The sequence below is a fragment of the Tupaia chinensis genome, unplaced genomic scaffold, assembly GCF_000334495.1.
Source record: "Tupaia chinensis unplaced genomic scaffold, TupChi_1.0 Scaffold000448_1, whole genome shotgun sequence".
Taxonomy (NCBI): Eukaryota; Metazoa; Chordata; class Mammalia; order Scandentia; family Tupaiidae; genus Tupaia; species Tupaia belangeri.
This window is the reverse complement of record NW_006159953.1, coordinates 311,773-322,405: the sequence shown is the minus strand read 5'-3', so window position 1 is coordinate 322,405 and position 10,633 is coordinate 311,773.

Genomic DNA, 10,633 nt, shown 5'->3' with positions numbered 1-10,633 from the left:
TTACACATTAAAACTGCAGTTTCTAAAGGGAGCACCAAAGGCCTATTAGTAAATAGATAAAAAGAAATTGATGGGTTTATTTTTAAGAGTAGGAAAGCTTTGAGGCATAAAGAACATAACAAAGATACCTCAAGTAATGATAGGTTAAACTTAGTTCTGAAAGGTATTATATAACAATACAGGAAGAAGATTGATGTTTAAATAAAAGATGGTTTTACATCTTAAATTACATATTAGATTTCAAATGAGTATGTTTTGGCTAGTAGTATTCTGATCAATATTTAGCAACAAATTGGGGAAGAGAAAGAAAGAGCCCTAATTTGTTATGTTGTGCCTGTTTTCATAGTGTAAGCATTTCTCGAGCTATAAGCATAAAGTCATTGAATGGAGAGTCAGGAAGACATGTGCCCAATAGTCCTGATGAGCCAGTGAGAACCACCTCCAGAAAACCACTGGAGTAAACTTTGTAACCTTTTTTAAAAACTGCCATCAGGCCATCTAAGGTCTCATTGATGAAAGTAAAGAATATCTTGTACCTACTGGTATGTATCTTTACATTTAAAGTAATAATGAGGCAATGTAGTACAGTAGAAAGTGACTCAGACCACAGAGTCAGATACTCATAGGTTTGAATCCCTGCACCATCACCAAGTGTATGATTTTAGCAAAATTAACCAAATCTTACCTGAGTTTATTTTTTAAATTGACAAGTAAAAGTTATATATATTTATGGCACACAATGTGATCCTTTTTGTTATTATTTTAATTTATTTTATGCATTCAATACTGTGCATCACTCTAGCCTATAAAATAGATTTACCCATCATGAGCACACTTCCCACCAGTCCAGTTGAAGATCTCATCCACATTATCATCAGCAGGCAATCCTCCATTTCTGTGTCCCTCAAGTGTCTTCGCTCTCTTTCTCCTTGATTTATTTCCCCAACTCCCACCCTCTTCCCATACTGTCTCCAGTGTCCATAACCATTTTACATATTTTTATAGACTCTAATCTTTCCTTTTCTGCCATATAGTGCAGACAGTCTGTATCTATTAAGTAAGTGAAGACATACAATGTCTCTCATAACTTGGCTCGTTTCACTCAGCAGTAAATCTTCCATATTCGTCTACTTTCTGTCAAATGCCATGGTCTCTCTCTCTCTCTCTCTTTTATGTCTGAGTTTCACTACAATGTGATGTTTTCAAATACCTATTACACTATGAAATGTCTAAATAGACCTAATTAACCTATGTATTACCTCAAATCTGTATTCGTAGTATGAACACTTTAAATTTACTCTCTTAGCAACGGTCAAGTATGCAGTACATTGTTACAAACTATAGTCACCATTTTGTACAACAGATTTCTTGAACTTATTCTTCCTTACTCACTGAAATGTTGGACCCTTTAACCAACATCACCTTAATGTCTATCCTCTGCCCTGTTCCTGGTAACTATCATTCTATTCTATTTCTGTGAGTACAACGTTTTTAGATTGCACATCTTAAGCTTTAATGTATTCCTCTGTGAAAATCTGGAAAATGAAAGCTATTTAGCAAACATCTTATAATGATTAAAACAAACAACGAACCAGCAGGTGGCATGATGGTTAAGGTGCTGGACTTCCAGATAGCTGACTGAAGTTCGAGCCTCTGACCTGGTGGCTTGAAAATCACATCAGACACTTGTGTATGGGTGACCAAAATCACAAGATGAGAATGAAGGAAAAGGGATTGTGGTGTGGCAATCCTTTCTCACTTTCTCTCTCTCTGTCTCTCCCCAGCAAGCACACATGCCCTCTGGCAAAAAACTAAATAATTTTTTTAAAAGACCCAACATTTATGTGGTACATAAATAGATTGCATATAATTATTCATTTTCTTTCAACTTCTGAATTACTCATTTCCTTCTTCCTATTCATACCCATTAGAAAGTAGTAACATGGGATCTGAATATGTAGCATAATTAGTAAGGAGATGTTTATGACTCTAATGTTGACATACATATGTAACTCCCTGAAAATTATTTTTAATAAGTGAGGGAGAGTGCATGCGAAAAACAGATGCCTCAAGAGGAATCTGGTGCCAACATTTGTTTTCCTTCCATCTTTGAAGTGTCAAAACAAAATGAACACAAAACTTTGAAGAAGTTATGGGTCATAGCACATGGATGATCTTCATGACCCGATTTTGTCACTAACATTTTGCAGCCTCTATGATTAAGGACAAGGAAGCCAAGAAATGTGGAAAGTGTACTGGCTGGGCCAAACTATAGTATTTGTGACAAAAATACAGTTCTAGAAACAGCAGAAAGAATGTGTTATGGGCATTCATGAACAAAAATAAATTTTGGCTATAATAAACAGTGGAGACGTAAAAGCCTGACATTTAAATGATATCTGTTGGATGTTGATGGCTGAAGATGTTCATTTTAGAAAATTTTAGGTGAATCAAAAAAATATAAGCTGGGACATAAATAAAGAGTATTTTTTTTAATTAAAAAGTAAGTAGCCTTACATATTCCAAGTACAAAGTAAGCCAAGTGCAGGATCAGGAAATAAAATACAAGATTGCTACCAGATCAACAAATGAACCTTATGAGGCTTATCTTTATTTTTCTAATTTAATTACCATATTTGAAAACACACATACTACATTAGTGCTATTTATATGTTTTATTTAATTCCAAAGGCAATACTAAAAAAAAAAAAAGAAAGAAAAAAAGAAAAGAAAAAAAAGAGCATCACCCCATTTTATAGAAGAAGAAACTGATGACCAAGTATACATGGTTGGCTTGGGCATGGTTATAATATTTATCTTGTAAAGACACTGAAAGATTTTGATAAGGGAGTTAATATGATGGGGGTGTAAGTTCCTATAGCTATTTGATATTTAATAAGATTCTCAACTTACTTTACACCAGAGGCAAAATTCAAACCATTATTACTGCAGGTGCCAAAGAGTTGTCCTTCACATCACAGATCATGATCTCTCAATGGCATTCCGTATGAAAACATGAGTGACCTCAACCCCTAGTATTTCACGCACCTCCCTCCCACTTTGTAGTCTATCAGTGAAGGTACCTTTGCTCTTTCTGCTGTATAAAACAAAAAATTATCTAGGTAATTATTTTAGGCCTTTTAATCCAAGTCTGCATTGACTTGGATTTGTTAACTCATCTACTCTTGTGAAATGCGTTAGTTTGGATTAATTTTTCAGTTTCATGTGCACAGAACTGAGTCCTAGGAAACTATGAAACATGTTAGGAAAATGGAATTAAGAAAAGGACAAAGTCAGCTATGTGGAAGTCCAAGTATCTTAACCACCATGCCAAATACTGGTCTCTCTTTAATTAGTTTTTATAGGAACGCTCTCCTGATTTTTCTTGCATTTAAACTCTTATTTCTGTGTCATACATAATCTGAGAAGATAATTAGTTTTGTTTTAATGGTATTTTGAGGTATAGGCATAGCAAAAGCAGGAGGGTGGAGAGTGAAGTCAAGAACCCTTAACCTAAGGTAAACATGCTTTACAATCTGCATTCTCAACTTCATCTCTGAGCTAGATTGATTTACCGTTCTGATTTACTTAACTATTATACCCTCAACAATCTTCCGAGTCTCTGTACAAATTATTTTTCACTTGGATCTTACAGTTCTTATTTATCTATGTTTGTAATTGGGCTTACTATATGTAGTGTTTATGTTTAAAAACATCTCCTCTGTTCTCAGTATGCCATGAGCTTCCGGATAGCAATGAATATGTTTTTAATGCTGCATACCTAGTGACTAGGAATGGAGATAAAATTAATCAAATCAACAAATGTACATTTTATTACCAAATGAAAGTTCAATGAGTTAATGCTGCCTGGTCCTTTTATTAGTGCAGGGTGAATATCCCCAATCTGAATATTTTAAATCTTAAGTGCTCGAAAACCAAAATCTTTTTGTGCACCAACCTGATGCCTAAGGTGGAAAATTTCACATCTCAACTCATGTGATGGTCACAGTCAAAATACTGTATAAAATTACCCTCAGGCTATGTGTAAAACTCTGTACAAATTATTTTTCACTTGGATCTTACAGTTCTTATTTATCTATGTTTGTAATTGGGCTTACTATATGTAGTGTTTATGTTTAAAAACATCTCCTCTGTTCTCAGTATGCCATGAGCTTCCGGATAGCAATGAATATGTTTTTAATGCTGCATACCTAGTGACTAGGAATGGAGATAAAATTAATCAAATCAACAAATGTACATTTATTACCAAATGAAAGTTCAATGAGTTAATGCTGCCTGGTCCTTTTATTAGTGCAGGGTGAATATCCCCAATCTGAATATTTTAAATCTTAAGTGCTCGAAAACCAAAATCTTTTTGTGCACCAACCTGATGCCTAAGGTGGAAAATTTCACATCTCAACTCATGTGATGGTCACAGTCAAAATACTGTATAAAATTACCCTCAGGCTATGTGTAAAAGGTGTATGTGGAACATAAGATTTTGCACCTAGAGTTGAGTGTCAACCTCAAAATATCTCATTGTGTATGTGCAAACATTCCAAAATTAAAAAACATTAAAAATATAAAACAATGCTGGCCCCAAGCATTTTTAAATAGGGATACTTAACTTGTGGTATTGTTTTGGCCAAGTCTCTAAACTTCTAAACTTCTCTATATCTTTGTTCATTTACCTGCTAAGGAAGTGTAACAGTTACTGCTTCCCATCCTTCCAAAAATGTCATAATTGTTTTGTATCAAAATTTTAAAAATGGATCACAAAAATGTTTTGTAAGTGTAAGATATTATGTTTCAAGGTAGACCAATTTGAGTGTTATGAGCCCATAGTTTTATTGACATTTCAAATAGACATATAACACACATCCCACAAATGAAATGCTATGCTACCAAATTTCTCATCTTTACTAATGTTTACATTTCCCAATGCAAAGGGAAAACATTAACTTTGCTTATTTGGTAGCCCTAAGGGTTTTTTGGTTGTTAAGTTTATTTACCTACTTATTTTATGAGGTAGAGAAACGGGCAGAGATCCTCTTGACAAGGATTGGCCATACTACAACTAACCCCCAAACCTTCCAGCCAGACAGGATCATGGGTACACCCAGGGCTGCCCCCCACAGCCTCAGGTTGACCCAGGATCAAGATCTGGGGCCTTCCTATATGGCTCCAATATCATCCAGCAGAGCCCACTTTTACTACTGTGGGTGGGCCAGCCTCCACATTTGAGTGCTATTACAGGGGAGAAAGCCATTGCATTTAGCACAGCTTTTTGAACTGTATTAATTTCAACATCATTATCTCAGATTTTAAGTTCTTGAAAGTACAACTTTATATAGCATGCAACATATCATACACAAATGTCAATAAAAGAGCATTTCCAATAGTGATATCTTTCTCAATGGTAATAAACAGGATGGGAAGTAATGAAAAATTGATACGCAATGTAAAATGTCAAGCAATAATCCTTACCTCCCCATTGCAAACTTCCTGCAGGAATGGTATGCTTAGCTAGCAAAATGTTACTCGAAACTGTGCCAGTTGGGAATGCTACACTTAATACATCGCTGAGAGCTCTCTGGCCTTGTATCATTGTTCTCAATGTGAACTATGTGATGGGTTTGGCATGCCAAAAACTGTTCATTGTACAATTGAGGTACACAGCTAAAACATGGCCTGACCTCTGTTGCCAGCAAATTTTCAGATACCTTTATTTCAAGTAATAAAAAGGAAGTTTTGGTTTAAAAGAGTAAAGAAGACAAATAGGAAGCTTACTGAGGTGTTTTAAATGTATGTCACAGTTTTCATCATTGAGCAATTTTGCAGATGCCACCTCGTACTCTGTCTCATGTGGCTGATGATGCCATACTATATAAAGCACAGTTCTGTCAAGTTCAGGAGATTCAGAAAGACGTTCTCTGCCAGAGATAGAATTGACAAGTACAAACTCTGTGGAAACGATCTGATAACCTTCAGAAATGCCACCCTACTTTTGTAGCATCTCAAAAAGATACCATTATCAGGAGGAAAAACAAGTGTTTGTGATTTATTCTTGGTTGTCTTAAAAAACTATATGAATTCAGTGTATCTTTGGGAATTCAGCAAAAACATGTTGAGCATCCCTAATTGGAAAGCTCAAAATAAAAAAATGCTCCAAAACCCAAACGTTTCTGAGCACCAACATGAAGTCACAAGTGGAAAATTCCACATCTGACCTCATGGTGCCGTCAAACCACTGAAATAAAAAGCATTGTATAAAATTATTTTCAGGCTATGTATAAGCTACATATGAAACATGAATGAATTTTGTACGTAGACTAAGTCCTATCTTCAAGATGTTTCATTATATACTAGGTTGTTGGAAAGGTCATGATGCATTTTGCATAGAAAAATATGTCATGACTTCTCCGATAGCCCAACATATGCAAACATTCCAAAATATGAAAAATATTCTAAATATGAAACACTTCTGGTCTCAAGCATTTTGACTAAGGATATTTAACCTATATGATTTACTGCTTATTTGAAAAGTTCTCAACAGACTCTGGCTAAGACATAAAGCAGCCCTCTGTATGACAAAAACTTCAGGGTTTTTCTTTCTTTGTTTTTCTACTCTTAAACCCACAAAGCATGAGATATAGTGTGTTTTAAGCTTATTTTATAAAAGTTAGTGATACCTTCTAGAAGTAGAAGTTAGTGATACCTTCTAGAAATAGAAGTTTCTCATTATCCCTCAAATTCCAAGATATTAATGAATACCTGTGAGTCACTGGCTAAGACCAGTTCTGCTCCCCTGTGAAAGTGTATAGTGAGAAGACAGTGCCATAAAGAGCAGGTCAATGAAACCGCTCTCCCAAGTGCCCTCATTAACTGTAATGCTAGTTCCCCCATTGATTCTCTAACCAAATGTCTAGTACATATTGATAAATGCTAATTACAAAGAGAATAGAACAAAAATCCTCATTCAATATGCATTTCACAATGCAGCTATTATGGGGGATGTCTCTTTGTTTTTGTTTTGTTATGTTTTTGTTTTTGTTTTTATTTACAAACTTGATATTTAATTTTTAATAGTGGTTACTGGTTGGGGATGGTAGAAGGAAGGGTATTAGTTGCTTTAGTAGGTCAGAGATAAGGATATTGTGGCTTGGAATTTACAGGAGAATAGAAAATAATTTGTGTATTTTTTTTCTTCTAAGGAGGGGTGGAGGTGAGATTGAATTGGAATGGGAGCCTTTCATGAACTTTTCACAAGAACAGAGACATGAGGAGGTGGCGTGGTGATGAAACCAACAATTCGATCTATCACAATATGGTGAGCATTCTCAGATTTAAACTATGAAAAACAAAAGTTGAGAATTAGTGGGGAAATGAAAAAAGGAATGTGGTAAATCAAGCAACTAAAAGCAGCAGTGACGCCAGAGGGATGAAAATCCGTATGAGCACTGTTCCCAGAAAAGGCCAATCCTATTGATTAGTTCACTAATGGCCAATAGTGTTTCACGGTACAGGAAAGGATGGGTCCAGGAGCCTACTGAGAAAAAAGATAGGGTCGAAACCTGGAAATACAGCTAAGGAAATATTAGAGTGAGTGAACATAAATTAAGGGAAAAGTTAAGATAAATAACTCAGAATGTTTATAGAAATGGAAAAATGGACCTAGCTCTGATGGCACAGTGGTGGTGCACGGCGCCATGATGTTTAAAACCAATATGGAAGGTCCGGGTTTTGTGACCCTGGTTGAATCCTAAGATCTTTCTAGTCACAGATGTGCTAGTTCCTAACGAGAAGACATTATTCTAATTGGTGAACCTCTCTGCATCCAGTGTGCTTATTAGAAAAATGGTGGTAATAATATTTATCTTCCAGAGACCAGCAATCGTGTAATCATTACATTACTGGACTCCCACATAGTCGACTGTGGTTCAAGTACCAGAGCCAGCAGTTTAGGCTCTGGTATGTATGTCTGTGTTCCCAAGATCCCAAGAGGATACTGAAGGAGAAAGGACAGTGGCATAGCCATACCCCCTGGGGAGTGATATTTTGCTTTCTGTCTCTCTGTCTCTCAGGTGAACACATGTACCCTCTAGCAAAAACCTCTTTCTTTAAAAAAAAAAATAAAATTACCTCCCAAACCATACACATTGTCTGGGTTAATCAAAGAATATCTTGTAAAATCTCATTTTATATAAGTATTCATTGTTATGTAGATGATTAATACAACCACAGAATACATGTTGTCATATACATGTATTTTTTTTTTAGAGAATTTTGCCATAAGGCATGTGTGCTCACTGAAAACACAGAGAGAGACAGAAACTGAGCAATCATCCTCCAGGGGATGTCCATGCCACAACCCCTTCTCCTCCATTCTCTTCTCAGAATCTTGGGCGTGCACACACACACACCCCTAGCATTTTAACCCACCATGTCTGGGACTCGAACCAAGGTTAACTATGTGGGAGTTCAGCAACATAATCATTATGCCATGTGTTGGTCCTGGATTTTAATACTTTTAAGAGACAAGATGATATATCATGTAAGCTATAGTTACAAAGTTAGAAGTATTTGTTCATTCAATTGGATTTTTTTATTAAATGGATTGCCATAATATACTGAATCTTTATGACTTTCTGACTTAGCTATTAAATGACAATACATCTTATACTAACTTATAAATCTATATATTAAATTAAGATCAGTCCATTTATCCCCATTTTCTTTAGTATTTCTTTTAAAGAAAGTCATTTCCCTCCTCTACCCCCGGCCCTGATTATGATAGAAAATATCAAGAGTTTCTAATTCAAGACCCTCTTACCCATGAACAGTCTACTTTGTAGCTCATCTTCTTCTTTTTTTTTTTGGAGAGGTTTTTGCCATAGGGCGCATGCACTAGCCAGAGAGACAGATAAACAGAAAGTGAGAAATCACCCCCTGGGGGGGATGGTCAAGCTGAAATCTCTTATCCTCCATTCTCTTCTTGGGATCTTGGGCATGCATGAATAAACACCAAGCATGAGTTTAAGCCACCGGATCCGGGACTCGAGCTGCAGTCAAATACATGGGAATCCAGTGACACAGCCATTACTTTAACAGCTGGCCCCTTCTTTACTTTTTTTTTTTTTTTTTTTAAGAGAGAGTTCTGCTACAGGGCACATGCACTAGCCAGAGAGACAGATAAACAGAAAGTGAGAAATCACCCCCTGGGGGGGATGGTCAAGCTGAAATCTCTTATCCTCCATTCTCTTCGGATTTGGGGCATGCACACACATGCACTGCAAGAGTTTTAAGCCATCATGTCTGGGACTTGAACCATGGTTGACTATGTGAGAGTCTAGCAGCAAAACCATTACACCAACTGCTTGTCCCGCTCATCTTCCTTTTCAAGGACTCAGGGTGTTTGAAGACTTTAGGAGTCCATCTTAAGCCCTTGTCCCTTCTTTATCCACCCCTAGGTTTTCTCAACTGTCTCAGGGGTTAAAAAAAACAAAAACAAAAACAAAAAACAAAAAAACTTGCACATGTAGAAATCTTCTTTAGAACTAGCCTAGAATCCACATGACTTTCAGACTTGGCTATCAAATGGCTATAACTCTTCTTTTGCACGTCTAATCAACCACTTAAAATCATTATGTAACAAACCAACTTCCTGATGTTCCATCTTAACTTGCTCCTCCTCAAACATTATCTATTTATGCTATAGTACTACTAAATCCCTAGTTGCTTGAACCAAAAAAATACTGGTGTCATTATTGATCCTTCCCCCCTACTCTATTCACCTCTGCCCAGTCTCTGCAAGTCCTACTGGTCCTACTCCAATATATACACTTTTTTTTTTTTTTTGGAGAGATTTTCACTGTAGGGCGCGTGCGCTCGCCAGACAGACAGAGAGAGACATAGAGACAGAAAGCGAGAAATTACCCCCCAGGGGGGATGGTCACGCCGTAATCCCTTCTCCTCCATTCTCCTCTCAGGATCTTGGGCACGCACGCACGCGCGCCCGGCGTGAGTTTTAAGCCACCGGGTCCGGGACACGAACCACGGTCGACTACGTGGGAGTCCAGCGACATAGCCATTACGCTAACTGCTGGTTCCCTCCAATATATACACTTTTTCATGTCCTATAAAATGCTGCACGATTGGATCTCTGGCCTCTATTTCATGCTCCTCTATGTAAAACAGGCCTTATCACTTATCACTCCTCACAGCACATATTATTCGTAGACATTATTTGAGGGAAGTCTTCAAAATTTAATGAAAAATGAATATTATGAACAAACTATGTATGGATCTCAAAAAAAAATGCACCAAAATCAAATAGTACTTTAATTCCACATTTTATGAACTTTTTCAAGCCTTAGCAAATTTTTCTGTTTATCTATTTCTTGTCTCTATCCCTACTGGAGAAGAATGTTTTTTTCATTTCCATTTTTAGGTCTATACCTGAAACCGTGGCTGACAAATTGTAGATACTCAATAATACTGAAAAATCAGTAAATTCATAGCCATAGTATGAATTCTGAGTGGAAACAAACCTGGCACTGATGGGAATCAAATCGATTGTCATGTATGACCATCGACATGCTGATCAGGATGTTTGTGTAGGTGTGCATGCATA